The sequence below is a fragment of the Rhipicephalus microplus genome, chromosome 3, assembly GCF_043290135.1.
Source record: "Rhipicephalus microplus isolate Deutch F79 chromosome 3, USDA_Rmic, whole genome shotgun sequence".
In the NCBI taxonomy this organism is placed as follows: domain Eukaryota; kingdom Metazoa; phylum Arthropoda; class Arachnida; order Ixodida; family Ixodidae; genus Rhipicephalus; species Rhipicephalus microplus.
In genome coordinates this window covers 73,678,811-73,702,146 of record NC_134702.1, presented here as the reverse complement: position 1 = coordinate 73,702,146, position 23,336 = coordinate 73,678,811, and the positions used below count along the sequence as shown (strand labels likewise).

The following is a 23,336-nucleotide window of genomic DNA, read 5'->3' as shown; positions in this document are numbered from 1 at the left end:
TGTTGTCGCAGAGAGCTCAAGCTTGTGGTGAGACATGCAGAACCTACATTGAGGAGGTACTGAAACTGTGCAAATGTGTGGACACCAACATGACGGAAGAGGACAAGGTGGGCCACATTCTCAAAGGAATTGCGGAAGACGTCTACCACTTCCTTATCGGCAAGGAGAGTCTTGAGTCTGTGGCCGATGTGATTGGGCACTGCCGAACGTTTGAGGCCCTGAAGACTCGCCGCATCACTACGAAGTTCGGACGCCTTGCCAATGTTACGACCGTCGCCACTGTCGATGTGTGCCAAGACTCCGTGCCTACCGACCTTTCGTCAACGATTCGCCTCATTGTACGTGAGGAACTTCGTCGTCACCTTTACGCGCCCTTGAACGCCCGAGAACCACCGTGCGATACACCGTCCACAAGTATCAATGCTACGAGTTTCGAGGAGCGCAGCTATTCCAACCGCGGCCCTCAGCTAAGGGCTCCACCACCGGCGTCTTCTTATGTAGAGTCGCCTCATGCTCCCCACAGTCGTTACGGCTACAACAGCCATCCACCTCCTTTTGCGTCTCAGTGGGAACAGAGCGCCGCGTACCCTCAACATCCAGCGACGTTCCCTATGCCCCGTGAACGGCCCGTCTGCTACCAGTGCGGTGTTCGTGGACATATCGCCCGATTTTGCCCAATGCGACGTAATCCACGTTCGACATTCCCTCAGAGATCCGCGACGTTTGCACAACGAAGCCAACGGCCTGACTACACCTACTGGCCCCCCAACCCAACTGACGAGCGGCACGCCTACCAGCCGATCAACCGGAGTGATTCGCCCGGATCTGTGCGCAGCTTAACGCCGCCCACCACCCGTCCACCTCGGTCACCATCTCCACGGCGCCGGTCACGAATGTCGTCTCCGCCACCGGGAAACTAGCCAGCGCGGCCGACGGAGGTGAGGTCGCTGGACGTACCGATTTTCATCAAAGAATGCCTCCACCAGTTTCTATGCTTCAGAATAAGGTTCAGGTACTTGTTGACGACGTTCCCACGATGGCATTGATAGACACTGGCGCAAGTGTTTCCGTGATGAGTTTAGTTTTTAAGCAACGACTGGGCCGTAAGGTTATGTTTCACTGGGACAAACCTGCCACATTTCGGGCAGTGAGCGGCGCATTCTTGCGTCCTGTCGGCGTCTGCACTGCGTCTGTTAGTGTTGCCGGTAAAACGTTCAAGGCGGAATTCACAGTACTGGCTCAATCAACGCATGACGTTATACTTGGCATAGACTTTTTGCGAGAGTGTCGTGCGACCGTGGATTGTGGAGCAGGTGAGGTTCTGTTGTCTACTCTCGCCCAGCAGCCTGATTGTGAGAAAGGTAACCTCACTGTAGCTAAAGATGTACTTCTGCCAGCGTGGTCCACGGCCAGCGTACAAGTGACCACTTCGGAAACCAACTCGAGTTTGAATTCACGTGACATAGTGATTGAGCCATTGCCTGTAGCTTGTCTCAAGAAAAACATCTTTGTACCACGGTGCATTGTATCTCTCGCAGACGAGACGGCTCAATTATGGGTGATAAACAGCTCACCCGAGTCGGTTGTACTACCGGCTGGTATGCGCCTTGCCCTGTTCGAAAAGCAGAGCAGCACCTGCATTGGAGCTTTAAGCGATCTTGAAAGGGCGGGTCCGGAAACTTCTGGTATGGAAGCTGAATTTTCAAAAATGGTTAGCAAGTCCATTTCCTCACAGAAGCGCAAAGACCTGGTTGCACTGCTGGCGAGACATGCTAAAGTATTTGATTTTGCACGGACGGTGCCTAGGGCTCAGATACCGACCACGCGCGCTCGTCACAAGATCGATACTGGCTCTGCTCATCCTCTCCGACAAAAGCCCTATCGCGTGTCCGTGTCCGAACGCAAAGTTATTGCTGAACAAGTTGGCGAGATGCTAGCCACTGGTGTAATTCAAGAATCGTCAAGTCCGTGGGCTGCACCTGTTATTTTGGTAAAGAAAAAAGACGGGTCCTGGAGGTTCTGTGTTGATTATCGGCGTCTCAATTCTATAACCAAGAAGGACGTGTACCCCCTCCCCCGCATTGATGACGTAATTGACTGCCTTCATTCAGCTTCCTACTTTTCTTCGGTAGACTTGCGATCCGGGTATTGGCAGATTCCCATGGATCCAGTTGATAAAGAGAAGACGGCTTTTGTAACGCCAGACGGTCTATTTGAATTTAATGTTATGCCGTTCGGCTTGTGTAATGCTCCGGCAACATTTGAACGCTATATGGATACCGTCTTGAGAGGCCTTAAATGGGAAATTTGTTTATGTTACCTGGACGATGTGGTTATTTTTGGACGAACTTTTGAAGAACATAATCATCGCCTTGACGTTGTTCTAACATGTTTGGAGAAAGCCGCCTTGACACTGAACTCAAAAAAATGTCGTTTCGGTGAACGGCAAACACTGGTTTTAGGACACCTTGTGGACAAAGCTGGTGTTAGGCCGGACCCGCAGAAAGTGGACGCCGTCAGCAAGTTTAAGCAGCCACAGTCTATCCGCGAGCTACGAAGCTTTCTGGGCCTATGCTCTTATTTTCGCCGCTTTGTACCTAATTTTGCTGAAAAGGCCCAGCCACTGACTGACTTGCTGCGCAAGGACGTCCCTTTCCACTGGACACCAAATTGTGAGTCAGCGTTTAAGCAACTAAAGTTCGCTCTCACTTCCGGGCCAATACTATGCCACTTCGATCCCTCTGCTTCCACGGAAATCCACACCGATGCCAGTGGAGTTGGTCTCGGCGCGGTGCTTATTCAACGACACAACAATGCTGAACACGTCGTCGCCTATGCAAGCCGGTCCCTGAGCAAGGCAGAGCGTAATTATACGGTTACCGAATTGGAGTGCCTCGCCGTCGTTTTCGCCGTACACAAGTTTCGCCCCTACATCTACGGTCGTCGTTTCTCAGTCATCACCGATCATCACTCTCTTTGCTGGTTGGTGAGCCTACGTGATCCATCTGGTCGACTTGCGCGATGGGCCATACGGTTACAAGAATTTGACTTCACGGTCCGCTACAAGAGCGGTAATCGCCACGCAGACGCTGACTGCCTGTCACGGCTTCCTCTACCAACGACCGAGTGTGAAGCTGATAATTTTGACGATTTTATCACAGCTATTGACTCTCATTTTCCTGACATCGCGGCTTTCCGGACAGCACAGCACGAGGATCATTGCTTAGATCACCTGTTTGCCTCCGCGAATGACCCGGCCAGTTCAAGCTCTTTTGTAGTCCATGACGCCGTCCTTTACAAGAAGAATTATTCTGGCCAAGGCGCCCGTCTGCTTCTGGTAGTTCCACGCGCTCTACGTCCCCAAATTTTTCGGTTCTGCCATGACAACGCAACCAGTGGGCACATGGGCTTCGCCAGAACGTTTCATCGCATCCAGCAAAGGTTTTACTGGCCCAAGATGCGACGCGACACAGAAAAATACGTAGCGGGTTGCGAACAATGTCAACGTCACAAGCGTCCCACGACTACATCACCCGGACCTCTCCATCCCGTACCACCTCCTAGCTCTCCCTTCGAGATTGTTGGTGTCGACCTTCTAGGTCCGTTTCCGCGGTCAGCCAGTGCCAATCGATGGGTCATCGTGTGCGTCGACCACCTGACGCGCTACGCAGAAACTGCGGCTATACCTACTGCAACAGCCTTTCACGTGTCGCAGTTTATGCTTCGGCATATCATTCTCCGTCATGGCCCTCCACGAGTCGTCATTAGCGACCGGGGACGTCAGTTCGTCGCTGACGTCGTTGAAGAGATCCTACGCCTGTCTGCCAGCCAATTCCGCCACGCAACCCCGTATCACCCCCAGACGAATGGCCTCGTAGAGCGGACCAACAGGACGCTAACGAACATGTTGTCAATTTATGTTGATGCCAAGCACAAAAACTGGGACGAAGTACTGCCCTATATCACATACGCCTACAACACCGCGAAACACGAGACAACAGGGTACGCGCCCTTTTTCCTGCTCTACGCCCGCTCCCCTCGCAGTTGCCTCGACACCATTCTGCCTTTTACGTTAGATGTGGAAACATCGGTTGCCGAGTCACTATGCCGCGCTGAAGAAGCCCGTCGCGTCGCACGCCTTCGAACCATTGCATCTCAACAGCGCTCCAAGACCCGGTACGACGCCCACCATCACTCCGTTGCCTACACAAAGGGTGACCTGGTGTGGTTGTGGACACCTGTCCGCAAACGTGGTTTATGCCAAAAGTTTCTGGCCCACTACTCCGGACCATTTGTAGTCATTGACCGTCTCAGTGACGTCACATACGTCATCTCCGGCGTCACAAGCAATGGTCGGCGCTCTAGCAAGACACAGCTGACACACGTCGCGCGCCTCAAGCCATATCACCACCAACCTTCCTATTGACTCGCCCAGTGGGCATCGTCTGCGAACGGGGGAAATGACACACCTCGATGGGCGCATGAAGAGGAAGAGGTAGAAGCGGTCTGGCTCACGAGCAGCTCGGTCGCCGGTTTTCTGGCTCTGAGCTGTACCGATCTCAACCATTTTCCTGTAAATAAACGCGTTCCTTCGTCACAATATTATAAATAACATCATAAATAATATAACGGTTGAAGATTTTCGTCGAAAAATTTCGTATATAAACGTTTATAAGAAAGGTTTGTGAGCTCCGGAAATTTAGACCATCAGTTGTTTTTTAACGTGCACTTCTTTAGCTATACAACGATAATTTCACCTCCAATGAGGCCGCAGCAAACGGTATTCAATGTCGTGACCTTCAGGGGCATTCTAGAACATAACCACTAGGGCGGATCGCGGTGGGATCTGCAGATGTAGATTGTTGTTTGGCGCGTCTCAAGAATCGCATCGACCTTATACATGGCATCGCTGAAGCCCGATTCTTCCATTGTAGCCATGGTCGGTCCTCATATATCGGCATGATATTTGTCGGAGGTGCAAGCTTACGATGCACTAAGCTTCGATTAAACGACCCCGTTATGTAGTTTCAGATGCGGGCCTACTGTGTATACTGTGTCCTCTTCCTTCAAGGAGGCATTGACACATCACGGCACAACTGGCATCCATCAGCTCAAGGTTCAAGGTTGACTCATCAAAAGCTGCTAGCTTCCGGTAAGGTGGCTTCCTGGCAGGGTGCGAAGACAAGACTTCACCAAGGAACGTGGGAAACACTCTCGTATAACGAGCCCAGACGCTCGGCTCATTTCCCGGTGTACCTTGATGATCCAAGCAACGAAGAGAAGACGACAGCTTATACTGCAATCGCCCCTTCCGGCAGTCCATCGGTCAGGCGTGTCTAAACAGTTTCTAGCGAGCGAGCCGACGGCTCTGCAGGATTCGACGTACCACAAATGTGTTGACGCCACTTCGGAAGGTCGCTTGACGTAGAACGACAATTGCTGGTGGTGATTAGCAGCTGCACAACAGTGTCTATCCGATCGTGCGTCCGGACGGAGGGGTGGACAGAGGTGCGGACGCATGGACTGACGCATAGACGGAAGCAAGAACAAATGGACGGACAGAAGCATGGATGCAACGACGGACTCACTGTTCTTGTTATAATTTTATCTAGTTATATATCTAGTTATATTATTCCCAATATTCCCAAGGACATATACAAACTACGCCATCTGTTTAGCAAGTCATAAGCTAGAGGTAGCGACGCGCGGCCGGGCTAGAGGAGCAGCCCGCGGCCTGCGCACCCAAAGCGAAAACAATAGGGCAGATTATTCACAGTTCTTTGCTGGCGAGGGTCCGAATGCAGTGTTATGACCTAGCGGTGGTATATACAGGAGGAAACTATAGTCACTAAGCGCAGGCCTCAGTCTGCGTCCCGCTTCTGACCAGCCACATGTGTTTGGATTTGAATCAAGGAGGAAACACGCGCACGTTAATCATAAATAAAAGGGTACTTGTTTCTGATGAAATAATCCACAGAGACGAGTGTCGGTGACATAATAATCAACAATTTGTTTTGAATTTAAGGTTTACTAAAGAAAACTAGTAACAGAAGATTGCACTTTGAGGACTCTGACAAGAAAAGGATGCCACGTTAAACACGCAGGGCAATTTCTTTTTTTTAGGGGCGAAGCTCCTTATAGCGGCAGCCGTTCGTCCCTCATAGCCGTTGTAGTAGTGCGTAACTAGTATAACATTTCGACCTTCAAGGTGGTGCCGGTGAGAGATTTCATTTCTTCTGTGCGTTGTTGAACAACGAAAGATAGTGCTCAATGTACATGCCAATGGCTGCAATAAAAGGGAATGAGAGACAGGAAAATTTGACTTTTAGTTAACGAGCACGCTGCGATCCCCATTAGCAGTGATTGGCATGTACATTGAGCACTATCTGCAGAAAAGGTTGCTACGTTATACTCGCTGGGCGTAACCTCCTTGGTTTTGTAAAGGTTTAGCGAGCAATGGGCCACAGTGCGATCAATACTGTGAACTAGTACTCACCATGAACTCGAGGTGGTTAAAGATGGGAAGTATACCCGAAGCGCAAGCCGTAAAAAAAGTGTGCGTGTGCCACCTCTCGTTTAGTCATTGGAATGTCCGCTGGATGGCGGTGCTTTTACATGGGGAATATATGATGAAAAGATGCGAGATGGTGGCACTTGGAGTGTTGAATAGATGGACTAACGGACACACAGACAGATGCATGGATGGACGCAAGAACGGATGCAGGGGCGGATGCATGGACGAGCGCAGAGATTGATGATTGATATGTGGGGTTTAACGTCCCAAAACCACCATATGATTATGAGAGACGCCGTAGTGGAGGGCTCCGAAAATTTCGACCACCTCGGGTTCTTTAACGTGCACCCATATCTGTGCACACGGGCCTACAACATTTCCGCCTCCATCAGAAATGCAGCCGCTGCAGCCGGGAATCGAACCCGCGACCTGCGAGTCAGCAATCGGGTACTTTAGCCACTAGACCACCACGGTGGGGTGACGAACACAGGGACGGACGCACGAACATACGCACGCGCGCACGCGTGCTCGAATGGGCGGATGGACGCATGGACGGTCATACAGACGGACGCATGGACGAACGGAAGCAAAACGAATGGGCGGACGAATGCTTCGCCCCATTTTGCGTCATTCACTCCATGGATATGCTGTCAATTTTTTTATTGTTCAACAACGCACAGAAGACAAGAAAGGGTTGCTATGTTATACTCGCTGAGCGTAACCTCCTAGGTTTTAGAAAGGTTTAGCGAGCGTTGGGCCGCAGTGCCGTGAATACAGAGGACTAGTATATACCATGAACTCGAGGTGGCAAAAGGTGGGAAGTAGACACGAAGCGCAAGCCGTAAGAAAATGTGCGTTTGCCTCCTATCAGTCAGTCCTTGGAATGTGTGCTGGATGGCGGCGCTTCTAATGAGGAATATATGATGAAAAGATGCGAGATGGTGGTACTTGGAGTGTTGAATAGGTGGGTGAACGAACACGCAGACAGATGCATGGACCGACGCACGGATGACTGCACAGACGGATGGACGCATGGACGGACGCAGGAGCGGATGCATGGACGAAAGCAGGGACGGACGCACAGATGAACGTGCGGACGCACGAACGGACGCACGCACGGACAGGCAGATGGACGCACGGGCGGCCACACAGACGCACGCATGGATGGACGTAAGCAAGAACGAATGGACGGACGGATGCTTCGCCCCACTATTCATCATTCACTCCGTGAATATGCTGCTATTTTTTTAGCCTCCTTGGTATTATTAAGGTTTAGCGAAGGTTGGGTTGCAGTGCCACGATCTAGCGGTGGTGAAAGGTGGGAACTAGAATCGAAGTGCAAGCCGTAAGAAAGTGCGCGCATGCCTGTACATACGGAGGAAAGAAGCTCCCACGACCTAGAGCTTCGCTTTCAAAACGCACAAAAGAAAATTATATGAGTTGGTCGTGCAAATGTGCCACACTCGATATATATATAAGAACATGTGGATGGCTGCATAGGAAAACATAAAAAATAGTCCGTAACTGATATTTCACTTATGGAGATTGATAAATAGTCGTGTTGGGAAACACTGCCCTTGCGCCGCGAAGTGGGTCGAAAAAGAAGAGAAGCGCCAGCAAAACACATTGCAGTCACTCCTACAACTAAGCAATTCATCATTCGCCGGAAATGCAGGCCTACGGGACGGCTTTAAGCTCTCCCATAGTAGAGTACCCTGTGCTCTAAATCGTTACCTCGTTTTCCTAACTGCCTCCCCGGTGTCGTGTGTTCACGGGGTAATCATTGATAACAGGGCCTCATCAAATGTGAGGTCCGTGGGCTGGCTGTGTTCTCTTCCGTAGTAGAGTTGCATACTCTAAATCGCTACCCACTGCGAAGCATTCCTTAGCGACCTTCTGCGACTTTGAGCGTACCTAGCCGTCTACGATTTTTATCTCTCCAGGCCGTTTCGAATATGGTATCGATACCGAACTTAGTATGGCATAACATGACTGTATGAAGTACATAACTGACTAGTCATAACATGAAAATCATGACAAATATGTCATGATTTATATTTCAAGCTCTTGCTGCTCCTGCGGTGGTTTCTTTCATATGACATGTTTCAAAATTGGCATGATATGACATGACTACATGGCCAACACAAGTGACAGCCCTAACGTAGAAATCATGACATGCATGTCATGTGACAGCATGGCTACATGCCAAGCTCAAGATGTGCTCATGGCCATTTCATTAGCGTCATATATACCAAATTTTGTATTACAGTACGTGAATGATTGAAGAAGGTTTATGACTGGAACAAACATGATAATCATGAGATGCGTGTCATGAAACAACATGACTACATGCCATGTTCATGATGCACTGGCGGCCGTTTCGCTAGCTTCACTTATACCAAACTTGCTTTTACGGGACGTGAATAAATGACAAAGGTATGATATTTGTGAAAACATGATAAACATGAGTTGTGTGTCATGTTCCGACATCACTACATGATGCGCTCGCGGCCATTTCGCTAGCTTCACGTTGTTACGAAGCGCACCTCCGACGACGTTACGAAGGGCGCCACGAATCTCACCGCTGCCACGACTGTTACCAAAGACAACGACGCCAACACGGTCCCGAAGGCGCCACTGCTTCAAACTCCGCCAGGAAGGTCACACGCCGTTTGGTAGCGTAGGTTTCTCAGCTCGCGACTGCTTCTGCGCAGAGCTGATAGACGAGCGGACGAGACGACGGTCAGTTAAGCAAGGTTTATGTACAGCATATATACAGAGGCATTACAAATTCGGCACTGGTGCCGACAGTTTAGCGACAGGAAGAGCCGAGCTCCCTTCTCTGACACATAGGTCTACTACTCGCGCCGCGCTGCAGGGCTTATTTTATATGCACCGGGTGGATTCTTTGAGTAACCGAATGTCCAACCAGAAGCGCCACTGGTCGTGAGGTCAGAATCCTCTAATGGGGTCGACGCTGAGCCGCGTCGTTCTCATCAAATACGGAGCCGCTGCACTTGGCTGTGCCCGAGGACGAGTGACGTCGCCACGCATTGCGTCAGACTCGCCAGACAGGGAGTCGCCGATTGCTTCGACGGGCTCGCTGGCTGAGGTGACTCACTGTGCATGCGCGGCAGAAAGGCACCGCCGCGTGATGACGCCGTTGAGTTGTCCGCGTCAGGAGGGCTTGCGGGCCGGCCTTGACACAGATTGCCTTTTTCAGAGGCATGGACGTTTAATGTGGACTCGCAGGCATAACAACATGTATCAAACTAGGTATTACGTGACGTGAACGGATGACTTAGGTAAATCACACATCCAAACATGATAATCACGACATGCGTATAATGTAACAACATGACTACATGCCACACTTATGATTCGCTCACGGCCGTTTCGCTAGCTTCACGTATTCCAAATTTGTTAATACGTGACGCCAGTGGATGACGAAGGTATGTGACTGGTACAAACATGATAATCATGACATGCGTGTGATGTGAGAACATGACTACATGCCACAGTGAAGGCACAGATACATTTCGACGTGACGCGGTGTGCATGCTCGCCGGCGTTCATTTCGTCGCATCATGCCGGCGTTGCTACGCCAGGCGCCGGTTCTGCCATATACTCGCAGCAGCGTGCCGCGCTGCGTTGCTTTGACGCATGCGTGTTTCAGCGCGTCCGGCAGCCTTCCGTGACGAAAAACTCCCTATCATTTCCCCGAGGTGGTGGTGGTAAAAAACATTTATTTCAGAAAAAGTGTACTAGAGAGTGCCGACGTGGCCCATCGGCATGCTAGAGTGGCCAGACCCTATTCCGGGACGCCAGTGGAGCTGGAAGCTGCCCGTGCGCGCTCCACCAAGGAGCGTTGCGCAGCCAAGGTAGAGCAGCCGAGCAGGTGCTCCTCCCAAGCCTCTCTAGTTGGGATAGGAAAAAGGGATGAGAAAGTGACGGGATTAACTGGGCACGATGCTACGACGTGATATGTGTCGGCGAGGACATGACAGGTCGAGCAGGTGCCATTGATTTCTGGCAAAAAGTGCCCGGCGACCGCCGGACTGATAAAGGTGTTAGTCTGCAGGCGGCGTAGCAGTCGTTCGTCCGCTTTCTTCAAACCGCGTGCGGGGTCCGGGTAGAGGCGGCGCGACGCCCGGTAATAAGCCAAAATTTCGCGAAAGCGTGTCAGGTTGGTATTGCCAGATTCCGTCTCGAGACATGGAGGGGCAACGGCCCGGACAGTAGAAGCGCTGGCAGCGGCATTTGCCACCTCGTTGCCGGGCAGGCCCGAGTGGCCTGGGGTCCAGACTATACGAATGGGATGAGGGTTAAAGCGCCAAGAGTCTGCCTGTAGTAGGCTAGCTGCCAGCAGGGCAATGGAACCCTGAAGGTACTGAGAACAGGCTGAGCGCGAGTCCGTCAGGATGGTGCGTGAGGCAGGGTGAGAGGCGGCCAAAGCTATGGCAACCTCTTCAGCATGTGTTACTGTGTCTGCTCGAAAGAAGAGGCCATCGACGTGTTTGCCCTCTGTAATCACGGCAGCCGTGAAGTGACCCGAGGGGGAGGGACCCGAGACGTCCACTTAGAAAACACCAGGACGATCGGAGTGTCGCGTATGAAGGGCCGCGGCGCGTGTTAGTCTATGGCCAGGATGGAGGTCAGGGTTCATATTACGGGGTAGAGGTTTCACCCATAGCTTTTGACGCCAGAGCTCTGGTACCGACTGCAGAGGGTCTTGGTCAGATATCGGGCTAAGGCCAAGTCTGTGTAGAAGATGGCGCCCTGAAGGCGTCTGCGACAGTCGATTGATTTGGTTAACGTGATGAGCTTCGCGCACCTCTGCAAAGGTGTTGTGTACCCCCAGAGCCGCGAATCGGCTGTTGGAAGTTGCAATAGGTAGGTCCAGAGCGCGTTTGTATACTGAACGAAGAAGGACGTCCAGCTGGTGCTCGTGTCGACGACACAGGCGAAGGTAAGACAAGGCGTAGAGGACGCGACTGATCACAAACGCGTGGGCCAATCGGAGGGACTGAGACCCGCGGAGGCCGCCGCGCTTTTAGACACTCGCCGTATCATGCGGCTTACCTGCTGGCTGGTGCGTCTGAGGCCTGCTATTGTGCCCTTTGGATCCAAGGACGATGTGAGGTGAAGGCCAAGAACCCGAATATTTTGCACTGACGGGACGGGCCCGGACGGAAGAAAAATTTTAGGCGGTGGTAGCGGAGAGACTGAAAGAAGAGCTGATTTAGCTGGAGAGCACTCCAGGCCGCATGAACCAGCGTAGGTGTCCACCAGAAGGGCAGCCTTTTGCAGGCGTTCTTCGATTTGCGCTAAGGAGCCGGCGTTGGTCCACATTGTGATATCGTCCGCATATAGTGCGTGTTGTATTCCCTCGACCTCGCTTAGAAGAGAGGGGAGGTTCATCTTCGCCAGGGTAAAAAGCAGAGGAGACAGGACTGCCCCTTGAGGTGTACCCCGCGCGCCTAATAAGTACGGGCCGTGTTCGGTAGAATTAAGGCGAATGAAGGCGGTGCGATCTGAGAGAAAGGCGCGAATGTAGTTGAAAGTCTTCTGCCCGCAGTTTGTGGTAGACAGGTTAGTGAGTATAGTGCTGTATTTGACGTTGTCGAACGCCCCGCGGAGATCGAGAGCGAGCATGGCTTTATCGTTATGGCACATAGTAGTCGGCTCTATGATATCGTGTTGAAGCTGGAGCAGGACGTCCTGCGCCGACAGATGCGGGCGAAAGCCAAACATCGTGTCGGCAAAGGTCCTCCTGGCCTCCAAGTAGGCGGAAAGGCGTTCGCGAACCATGGTTTTCATGAGTTTGCCTGCGCAGGACGTAAGTGAGATGGGTCTCAGTGCCTCGATACTAACGGACTTTGCCGATTTGGGTATGAATGTCACGACCGATGTGGTCCATTCCGTTGGCAGCGAAGAGCTGTGCCATATCGAATTTATAAGGTGGAGTAGCGAGAGGTGTGCTTGGTCGGGAAGATTTGCCAGGAGCGATACTGTGATTCCGTCGCGTCCAGGGGCCGTGCCCCGTCGCATTTTCGTGAGTGCAAATCGTAATTCGGAAAGCGTGTATGGGGCGTCGAGGTCGTTGTTAGGGGCGCCGGAAGACGTACATATGCTGAGCCCACGGAATCAATTGTGCGGCAGATGTAGCGGTCAGAAAGTTCTCGCGCGAGTTGATCCGTAGTGCCCTGAAAGGCATGCAGAGCATGGTGGAGCTGGCGTTGCGTTTCTCCCCTGGTGGTGGAGGGATCGAGAAGGCTTCTAAAGAGTCGCCACGCACTCTTAGAGCTCATCTGGTTTGCAGCCTTCGAAAAGGTGTCTGCCCAGTTAGCATCGGAAAGTTGTTCAGAGTATGCGGCCGCCTCTGCAGTGAGCGCCTCAATGCGAGCGCGAAATTTTCGATTAAGTTTGTTGCGTTTCCAGCGCCTTACGAGCCCGCGGCGAGCATGCCAAAGATGTAGGAGGTGTGGATCGATGGCAGGAGTCAAATTATAGGTTGCAAGGGTGCGAGTGTTCGCTTGTTTCAAATGGAGGGCGTATGATGCCCACGCTGCATATTCGGTCGAGGAGAGGACGGCGGGAAATGGTTGCATTCTGAACTGAGTCCAATCGGTGAGACGCGCTTGGCCCCAGTGTTGGCGCATTTTCTGCCGCGGTGTGAACGAAATGCGGAGTAAACAGTGATCGCTGCCTAGGGTTTTGCCTAAATTTTTCCATGTAGGATCGCGGATGTGAAGGGTGAGGGAGAGGTCGGGGCATGTGTCTCGCGTGACCGAGTTGCCGAAACGTGTGGGGTGTGCGGGATCAGTAAGAAGCGTGAGGCTCAGCGAGGAAATGAGCTCTCTGCCCCGGGCCTTCTCGTAGTGGTAACCCCAGTGAGGGCCGGGGGCATTAAAGTCCCCGACAATCACCAGTGGTTGTCGGGCCGCTATACGCAGCGCCCGATGGAAGAGATGCGCAAACGAAGCCCTTGCAAGGCGAGGGGGACAGTACACGTTTAACATATGTATTGATGGTTGGCCCCTCCGCTGAGACAGTACTGATATCATGCAGTAGTCGTAAGGAAGATCTAGATCGAGGTCAATCTGTATCGCCGTGTAAGCTTTATGCACGAGGAGGCATGTGGTGGTGCCGCCTACATAGGAGCAGTATCCAGAGAGGGATGGAGCAGGGCCAGATTCTTGGAGCGCCAAGACGGCCGGCTGAGAGCCAATTGAGCCAAGAAAAAGGGAAAGATGTGAACGCTTTCACCTGTTCCCGAAGCCTCCAGGGTTCCACTGTATGATCTCGAATTTAGACGCAATGTTTGAACGGGACGTACGATTGGTAGCCATAGTGACTGTCTTAGGTTTTATATTTGGCCCTCCATGTCCTGCTCGGAATCCTCAGAGGCAGGGAGGGGCACAGAGGCCGGATTGTCCGACGGCGGGGTGGTGGTAGCCACCTTACGACGATGCCGTGGAGCTGTACCCTCACTGCTCACCGAGCAGGAGCGGGAACGCGATGCCTTGGGTTGAAACTGGGTGATTGCCCAGGCTTGAATAGCCTGGGTAACCTCTACTACTATGCGTTGAACCGAGAAGCTGGTGAGGATGTGATTAATCAAAGCTTCGACGCGCGTAAGGCGTTCCTCTATGCGCGGGGCGCGCTCCTCGCTAGGGAGAGTTCGGTTAGCGGGCAAGAGAACCTGAGGTGCCCCAGGAGCCTCAAGAGCTTCTGGAGTAGATGCGGCACCGGTTCCGAGTGCTGCAGTACACATGGCTGCTCGAACTGGCGGTTTAATGGAAGTGGACTTAGCGCAAGGACTAAGCTTGGACGTAGGTGGCGTAGCCGCCTGGACAGCGGAGGCAATACCGGATGGCCTTGCAGTACACTGTTGTTGGGGTTGAAGTCGCTTATTTAAGAGTTCGAGTTGTTTAGTTGAGAGTTTTGCTTTTGAAGTGCCGCAACTTGCTGGCGAAGGGCCGCAAGTTCGGGAGAAGGAGGATCGACAGAAGGGGGTGAGAGAGGCTTAGAAGCAGCATTCCCTGCCCAACTGCTCACCTGAGGTACCGCCGCTGGTGCTTCGAGCGGTGGGAATGCCCGAGTGTCGGCGTGAAGTGGTGGAGCCGACTGATACAGGTTGGTGCCGCTGTCTGGCTGTGACGAATATGAGGTGGTTCCTCGAGGAGATGTTGAGGGCTGCTTGCGTTTCCGATATTTTGCCGTGCAGCCACTGGTCCCAGTCTCATGGGCGCCGTGGCAGAGGAGGCACTTGGGGTGGCAGTCATGGGTATTGATACTTGCAGGTGCGGGGGTTCCACATTTGGCACACTGCGTTGGAGCGGGGGGAGGACACTGAGGTGGTCGATGGCCGATGGTACCGCACTTGGTGCAAACAGGAACCGTTTTCTTGTAGGCACGGATATACGTCGCCACGCAGTGGTATAAGAGGAAGCGGGGTAACTTCGTGCTCTCGAAAGTCACCACCGCCGCCGCGGAATCTCCGAGTTCGCGGACCGCAAGGATAGTACCTCGAGGCCAATACAGTTCAGACTTTATCTTCTCCGGGCTTTCAGCAGGGTTTACGTTGATGACGCCCTTGAATGTAACCCCTGGTGCCTTGGCGTGGCCTCGAACGGGCAGCTGCTGATCCCCCACTTGCAGCTAAAAGTCCCCGAAGAGTCGCTGTGCCATAGGCAAAATGGTGGTGCTACAGACCAAGATGTTTTGTTCCCAGATCGGCCACACTTGAATTTGCGTGGTAGTCCGGTCGCCGAGGTAGCTGCGGATGGCGTCACCCGCGCGATTGGCCGGGACAAATGTGCGAAGCTCGCAGGGAACGCGAGGTTTCACTACTACGATGTAGTCGTCGCGAGAGAGGCGAGGAGTCTGACGCGGACGCCACTTGCGTTGCTTCGCTGGCTGCGAGGACGGAGCAGAGGTAGGCACACCACCGGAGGGATGGCGCGCCGGCGTTACTTGCAAGGCTGGGGAATGGCAGCCAGCTGTGGCGTCTCGTTGTTGTTGAGACGCAGACTTCAATTTGGCTTGCTTGCGTTGCCACAGTCTCACCATGTCGTCGAGGTATTCGTCTTCTGATGGCATAGTGTTTACGCAGGATGAAATCTCCATGGACAGTACTTGGCTTGAGGTAGGATCATAGCCCGTAACCACGTTGGCGGCCGCCATCGCCGGGCTGAGAGCCCTTATCGAGGCGGCGTTGTAGCCGGGAGTGAAGGATGTCCCTGAAGTTGTCAAAACTGGACCCACCTGGACGAAGGTGTTGTCTAGGCGAAGCGGAGAACTTGGCGGTGACAATAAACCGAAGTTTCAGGGGTACCAGGGTGGATGTCCGCAGAAATAGCAGAAAATCTACGCAGGTGATGTGGAGTGCGTCCGTCACCATCGAGCGCTCGCAGCGCCCCCCTCTACGAAATGAGCGCCGGCTATTGCACCCATATACATGACAAAAAAAAAATTGCCCGCAGCTTCCCTCAGGGGAACACTGAGGAGGATGCGGACCATATAATTGGTTAACGGGGTGTTAAAGTGCGACTTACTTGGGTCGATGGCTAAATTGGTTAACGTGGTTGTGAAATGGGGTGTTAAATTGCGACTTACTTGGGTCGATGGCTACATTGGTTAACGTGGTTGTAGGAGGGGGTGTTAAATGAGTGAACACGTACACACGTATGCGAAAGGGCGGCGCTGGTCGAAGGGACGTCGATCATTGTGTTTGTGGATTCGTTGGAATTCATTTCACCGCGACCTTGGACATCGACGCGCCGTACAAACCAACCGACGAGCGGCAACTGAGCGAGCGAGCGCTGACCTTGAGTATATATACAGCACGACGGCGCATGCACTGTCAGCTGTTGAATGTTCTCGAAGCACGACGCCACATGCGCGTCCACTGGAGAATCAGGAGAATTGTAGATGTCGAACGCGGTGTGTAGAGGAGGAAGGGTGCACAGATGGTGGAGGAGTGAAGCGCGCGCGGTGTGTAGAGGAGGAAGGGATGCACAGATGGTGGAAGAGTGGGCGACGGCGCGACGGCGCATGCGCGCGCGTCAGCTGTCGAATGTTCGAGAAGCGGTGCGGACGGCGCGGACGGCGCGGACGGCGCACTACAAGGCGCGAGTATAAGATGCTTCCGCATCTAAAAAACGTGAAAGCTTCACTCAAGAGTAAGTTTACACGAAGCGCTGGACGAGTCCATTTGCGTTTATCTTGGTCAAACTGTGCGCCAGGACGGCAGCCAAAGGAAGACGTGCGTTAAACAAGCGCAAGGTTTTGATTATTCGGCACCGTCTATGTCTGACTGTATTGTTTATGTGCCGCCGTGCCGTGCAGCTTGACCAAGATCAGCGTTCAAATAAGCATTTGGCTTCGACTAAGAAATGCATCTTAAAGCACGCTGAAGGCTAGAAAAAAAAATCTCAACGCACTTAGTAAGTGTTGCGCTTCATGTCGATCGACTGACGAGCTCGGCCATAACAGCGATACCGAAATGAACTCTTAGCACACTGCTACTGTCCTCCTTATCCCCTGAGATCTTTAAAATTGTGACTTTTTATCTGCAGTACCATATTATACAAAGGAAAACTGTTTTGCTTGTCGACTGATCTGCTAGCCAAACTGACACAACCCCCAAGATGCATAAAAGCATTGTACATCATATTAGTGCGACAAAAATGTTTCCTGATCGTTCATGGCTTTCGTAGCTTGTAATCATCACAGTAACGGATGGCAAAAAAAGAAAAAAATACTTCTAAAGCACTGTCATATCACGACGAGGTGCTTCTTTCAACGGAGCAGTACGAAAATGCAAGCGTGCCGTGGCTGACCCGTGTGGTGCGTCAAACCGGAAGCAGTCGTATCCCACAGTTTCCTGCGATTGCCTATTTTACCGGTCACCTATTCGATGTTACGTGACGTCAATGGATGACGAAATATATGACTGGTGCAGACCTGATAATCCTGACACGCTTGTCATGTAAGAACATGACAACATACCATGCTCATAGCCTGCTCGCAGCTGTTTCGCTAGCTCCACATATACTAAATTTGGTATCACGTGACGTGATAGATGGCGAAGGTAAACGACACATCCAAACATAATAATCATAACTATTCACTTTTTTTTCTATCTTACCAGCTTCTACTAAGTGATGAGCCTTTACATAATGGAGACGGGGGCGCTGTCAGAAGACGCCAACACATACAGCGGCCACTGTCGTAATGTATTCGTCAAGTATACCTCAATAAAGTGAAACATCCGCAGACACAGATGTAACCCGCAGCTATCATACGTACTTCGAGAGCGTCAGCAGCGTTTGGGAGAACACGGCTTTGGTTTCCGTTTCAACCAGGCAGGTATTAGTCGGCAGCACATTCGCTGAGAATGCATATGCCTTGCCAGCGGGCAAGGAAGCTGCTTCCGCAAGAGTATCTGCTATCGCTGTGTTATGATGAGCAACCGTGCTGCGCTGCACCGCAAACAAAAGGCGGCTGCCGACCACCAAAAGCTGCGTGGTATGTGAAAGGATGACCCGTTTGTCCATCCACGTGAACTATAGCCGAACGCCAGACGTCAACGCCAAATGAATGACTGTCCCATTCGCTGTACGGGTTTCGTAAGCGTTTGCTAGCATCGTACACGTGGAAACGCTCGACAGAAAAATGAACGAAGAAATGTGATTCGTCTATATTCAACTGAAATTCTCCCCGCATGAGATGATCGAAAGGCGAAGTAGGCTTACGCACAGACTAGCGTCACTTCCGGCAATTTAACGACCAGTGTATAGTATAACCAGTTCCTTCTAAAAGTCTCAATCGTTCACGCCGTATTTTATTACACCAGGATGGAAATGCTGTTAACAGAGCGCGAGTGCTATATATATACGCCAGCATAACTTGAGCCCAGTGCAATCTCAAGTGAGACACGACGGATTTAAGAATGGTACGCTCAATCAGTTTATGACGGCACCATTTTAGCTGTGCCACATGTACTATGGATGAGGAAAAAGAGTGCCCATCGAATTGATTGCCTCGAAGCCACGACGAGGGAATCTGCTCCAGATCTGCGCACTATAGAATAAAAAATGGGAGGTACTGCATATCAACTTTCTGGCACTTTCTCCGTGGGTTCGTAGTCGATGAAAAAGAAGAGTGTTAAATTACACAATCGCATACCTTAACATAAGCGCATTAAAGAGCCACATGTGGTTAAATTACTCCCCAGTCTCCCCACTGCGCTGTTCCTCATCATTAGGTCAGCGTTTCCGCCCATAAAACTCCTGATTCAACATAAATAAGCAGTACAAAAGTGCCTTCAACAGGTCGGCCGACGTTTTTGTGGGAGGACCTATCTTTGTCAAAGTCGTTTTAGCATCCTTGTCGTGTTAGTTCAACAGGGTTGGTATTGAGGTCATCTCCAGTGGTGGCGCCCGTGTCGCTGTTCGTAATCACAGTCTGCAAAGAAAAATATCTGTGAAGCAGAAGAGCGTCGCCCTTGCCCTATTTAAAGCAAGGTTGCGACGACGCCCAGGATTGTCATCCCGGAGGTAAAAGGAGCTGTAAGGAAGATAGACAAGGGGCGAAAAGAAGAAATGAAGTTCCTCTGTTCGTTATGCTTATCCTACATTGTGTGTCCATCCATCTGCTACCATCTTGATTTCAGATATCCTTGAATGATTCAAATTATATTGACAACAAACGAACCCCGCCATACATTACTTTTGGCACAATGACGTTACGCGACCTACGTATATTTTACCATGGGCGAACCTAATAAATAAACAATGAGCCTCCGCTTCTCCCTAATGCCTTAAAATTTTGAATACATACCATCTGTGAGAATTGGATACAATCTCCGTGCAAAATTGTGGATCAACCAGTGGCTTCGGTATTCATCCTTATATAACAAGTAATTTTCAAATGAGACATATTTCGCACCAAATGGGAACGTTAACAAGGAAACCAGTACGAAAAAATAATGAAAACTGCTGGTGATTTTTTCACTCAGTGACGAAAACGTGTCGATGAAAACAACATTGCTTACCTTCAACCATGAGCGTGAAACCGTTTCCCCGCTTTTGCAGTATTTCAATGGCCGTGACCACCATGTTGAGCAGAGACGGCTGCTTGTCCTGGCGGTAAAATTCGTACGACATGTGGTCGCCCGAAAAAAGACCTGCGCGAGAGAGCAGTGACATCCACGATAAATCCGTCGAGAAAGTACCAGCACGTTACTCTGGACAGAACGTAATAACGAATGTCAATTTATGACTGCCAGATAATCATTATATGCTGTTTTCCGGTTACGGTAGGAAAGAAAAGGGCTACTTTTAGGTCGGGAATAATTCCTCGCTTTCGCCATAAAAAAAAATTTGAAAGCTTTTGAACACGTGTTTCAATCAAGAAATCGGTAACAGACCGTTTTCTACTTACATCACGTGCAAAAATTAGCGGACCTGAAGTATGCGACATCATCCGCATGTTCAGGTAGACAGCTTCGACCCGTAAGGCGCCCTACAATCTGCAGGGTCATTTCATGCTGTACTGCAACACGCTTCATTATGGTGCAGTGTGCTGCAATCATTGGCATAGCCAGAGCATGAGAGGTGAATCACTGCAAAAAACACCGCCTTCCACGTTTTCTTTTTCATTTGTATGTGCACTCACACCGGTGCACATAAAATAACATGGACGAACGTACATGAAGGAAGATTAGGCTCTCCCACCTGAACAAATTATTAGCTACCTCCTTGATTGTGATGCCACCTGTAATTCGCAGGGAACAATCGGCTGCATGTAATGGCATAATCTGAAGTTAACATTCGTGTAGCTTTAACCTGTGTACATTCCACATTATTCATGCTCGGTAATTTCAGTGCACCCTGTAGAATTAGAACTCCGTGAAGTCTGAACCCACATATACGTGCATCTCGGGAATATATTTTGCGTTACGTACGAAGCATTCGTTGACAGAACCGAATAAAAGTGCTTACAGCTAATGATTTCCCGCTAAACTTCAAGGGACCACATATTAACAATTTTTAAGAATTAGTAGAGCCGTCTTGAAACATTACGTTAAAAGTAGACAGTCGCGCAAATAGAACTCGTTCTTTTGCTGCGCTGTGCTGTTCATCCACAGAAAAAAAAAACAGAAAAACCATAGACCGTAGGTCGGAAAACCTACTCGTGAATCGACTTACAAAGACTCAGATTGAGCCACGATAGTGAATTTTAGTGAATACAGATGGGTAATATGTTTGTGAGTGCAAGTCCAAGTGAGGCCGACTGAGAAAAACTGAATTGTCTTAGCCAAAGTAAGCCCTGAGCGCTAGATATGTGCCTTGAGTGAGTTTGAGTGAGCGCCACCCTTTTCACTGACCTATCGTTCCATCTACCGAATTTCAGCTTCACTGTGAGCCTATATCAGCTAACGTTTGTACTCACGTCTACGCACACATATACTTCAACGCACTAGCGTCCCTACGCCAGCTCAATATACATTGGTCAAAGGAGCGGGGGGAGAGGGCGGTTGTCCCGACTTCTCCCACGAGCTAACCCTTTCACTGAAAATTATTTATAAACATGCCTCCTGTGAGTAGTCTCTCTCAATAAAAATGTGCTTACAAGATTTCAACCACTGATAACTTGTATTCGAAGATACGACAAAAAAAGGTGCCTCCGCTGAACACTAAATATGTGAGGCATTTACGAGCATTTGCTATATATGGTCGAAATAGCTAATTATACGCCGGAAGACTGACTGGTCGACTCACTCATACTTATGCAGATATATTTAGCCTTGTGTAGGCGCTCTAACGAGTCCGGTTGCAGAAAATGTTGGTGAGTCTGATCCCAACAAAGTGCTCATGAGCATGTCGGTCAGTCTTAGTCCAAGTAAGCACAGCATGTATTTCATGAGTGCCCGATTTTTCGCAGATTTATGGACTAGACACACATTTTCATTCTATCTAGGTGTAACAGTACATTGCAGCAAAAGAACGATGCAGCATTTGCTAGTCCCCGTCAAGGCCTCATCGAGGGAGAACTCACCGAGTAGGTAATCAGTTTTGTTGGTGTCGATGGCCAGCAGCTCTACGCGGGATCCAACGAACTTCCAGTTCTTCTTGTCCTTTTTTCCAGAGGTCAACCAGGTCAAAGCCATCGCTGCGCTTGCCTCCGCCTCGCTGCTTGTCTTTGAAGTACGCTAGACCCCCGCCCAGGATAACCTGCGCCGAAAGCACGTCAACACATTCTCTGCGAATGGTTTATTGGTATTAACTTGAGCAATATCCTAATTTACTGTCGAATATGGAAACTCCATGCACCAGACTTTATTTGAACAAATGTGCGAAAAGCGCGCTTTCTTACAAGGATGTGTTAATGCGCGATCGAAAATGACTGCATAAAAAGAAACATATGTACCAAGCCTCAAACATTAGGCGAATCTCGCTTATATTACGAGCCTGTTCCGCCAGGATATCTTTCAGTAAATACAACAATGACACTCCAAAGGGAAGATAGCATAATACTCTGCCAGTGAACTAAAACGTATATTTCCGAGAAAATATGAAGCATCACCATTTCATTTTCGTACAGAACACTGCCTTAACACAGCACAGATAAGAGGTCATTGGTGGCGGCCACCTAGGTGCTGCCTAGAAAGGCTCCTGTGATCTGCCAAGGGTGTAGCTTGAAGTATATGAGAACACAGAAGCACGTCACTTCTGTGACACAAATTCAGACGGCGTAGCAAGAAAACACCGTGGTCACTGCGTTTCTGCGAGATTCCAAGTTGGGCCGTTCAATGTGCACGGTTTAGCATTCCCGTGACGACGAGTGAAAACAGCAACGTCACATTTCACTCAACCGCACCTGCATCACTGACATCGTATCGCACTCTCTATGTATTTATGTGAAGAAAAGGTGTTAAGAAAAGGGCCGATTTGTAACTGTTTCTCCTTACGAAGACGCGCTGCAACCCTTATTATCATGAATTCAAACCAACTAGCCCAAATCGCCATTCTTTTACGAAGACACCCCAAATGACCGGTATGGGTTTGGGGAAAGAAAAAAAGGTATGAAAGGGAAAAGAAAGAGGCAGAAAACATAGGTATTCCGTAACCGTAGCAAAAAAATGTTAGAAAAGTAGAAATAAAAAATGAACCAATCAACGGCATTTCGCCACGTCAAATCCTCACGTTCATGTTCTTCCCAGGTTCCTCCTCTACGAGCTGCCGGGCGATGTCCTTGCAGCGAGTGCGCTTGGGCATTTTGGTGTCCATCTCCCAGTCACGATGCGCCGAGTGGGCATACAGGGAAGCAGGCGTTGCGTGTGTCACCCGCGTGGTTGTCACAAGACCCGTCGACATGCCTGCATTGAGGTGGAAAGGAGCAGTGACATTGTTCAAATGGATCCAACGTCGATAATTTGGTTGCAATGTGTGTGTGTGTCAGATGACTCTGGCCACGGTCGTCCTAAAGCTGCTCAAAGAAAAGCTCGAGGATGATCCGTATTTGTCATGTGTACTAGCTATCATGATGTGCTCACTTAGATGTTGCCCGGGTGTGAAAATTTGTCTTCATGATGACTAGAGACATTATTAGTTACATTGGTATTAGCATTCCAGGCATAGTGTTTCACATTGTCATGTCGTTACTGAAGTTTTCTATTGTACATGCGACGCATCATATACGTTATGTTACTCTGGGCTTGCTGTTTGGCATATGTGCGCAATTGTGTGTATGTCCGAGAGTCTGTGTGTTTAATGTATTCGTTTTACAGTGAGAATTTTGACAGTGTTTA

The 23,336-nt window shown here is 50.4% G+C and overlaps 1 pseudogene; it reads right to left on the bottom strand.

Moving 5' to 3' along the window:
* LOC119185525 (alkaline phosphatase, tissue-nonspecific isozyme-like) overlaps positions 1–22,929 on the bottom strand; it is a 61,708-nt pseudogene extending 38,779 nt beyond the window's left edge.
* Between the last annotated feature and the right edge of the window lie 407 nt (positions 22,930–23,336).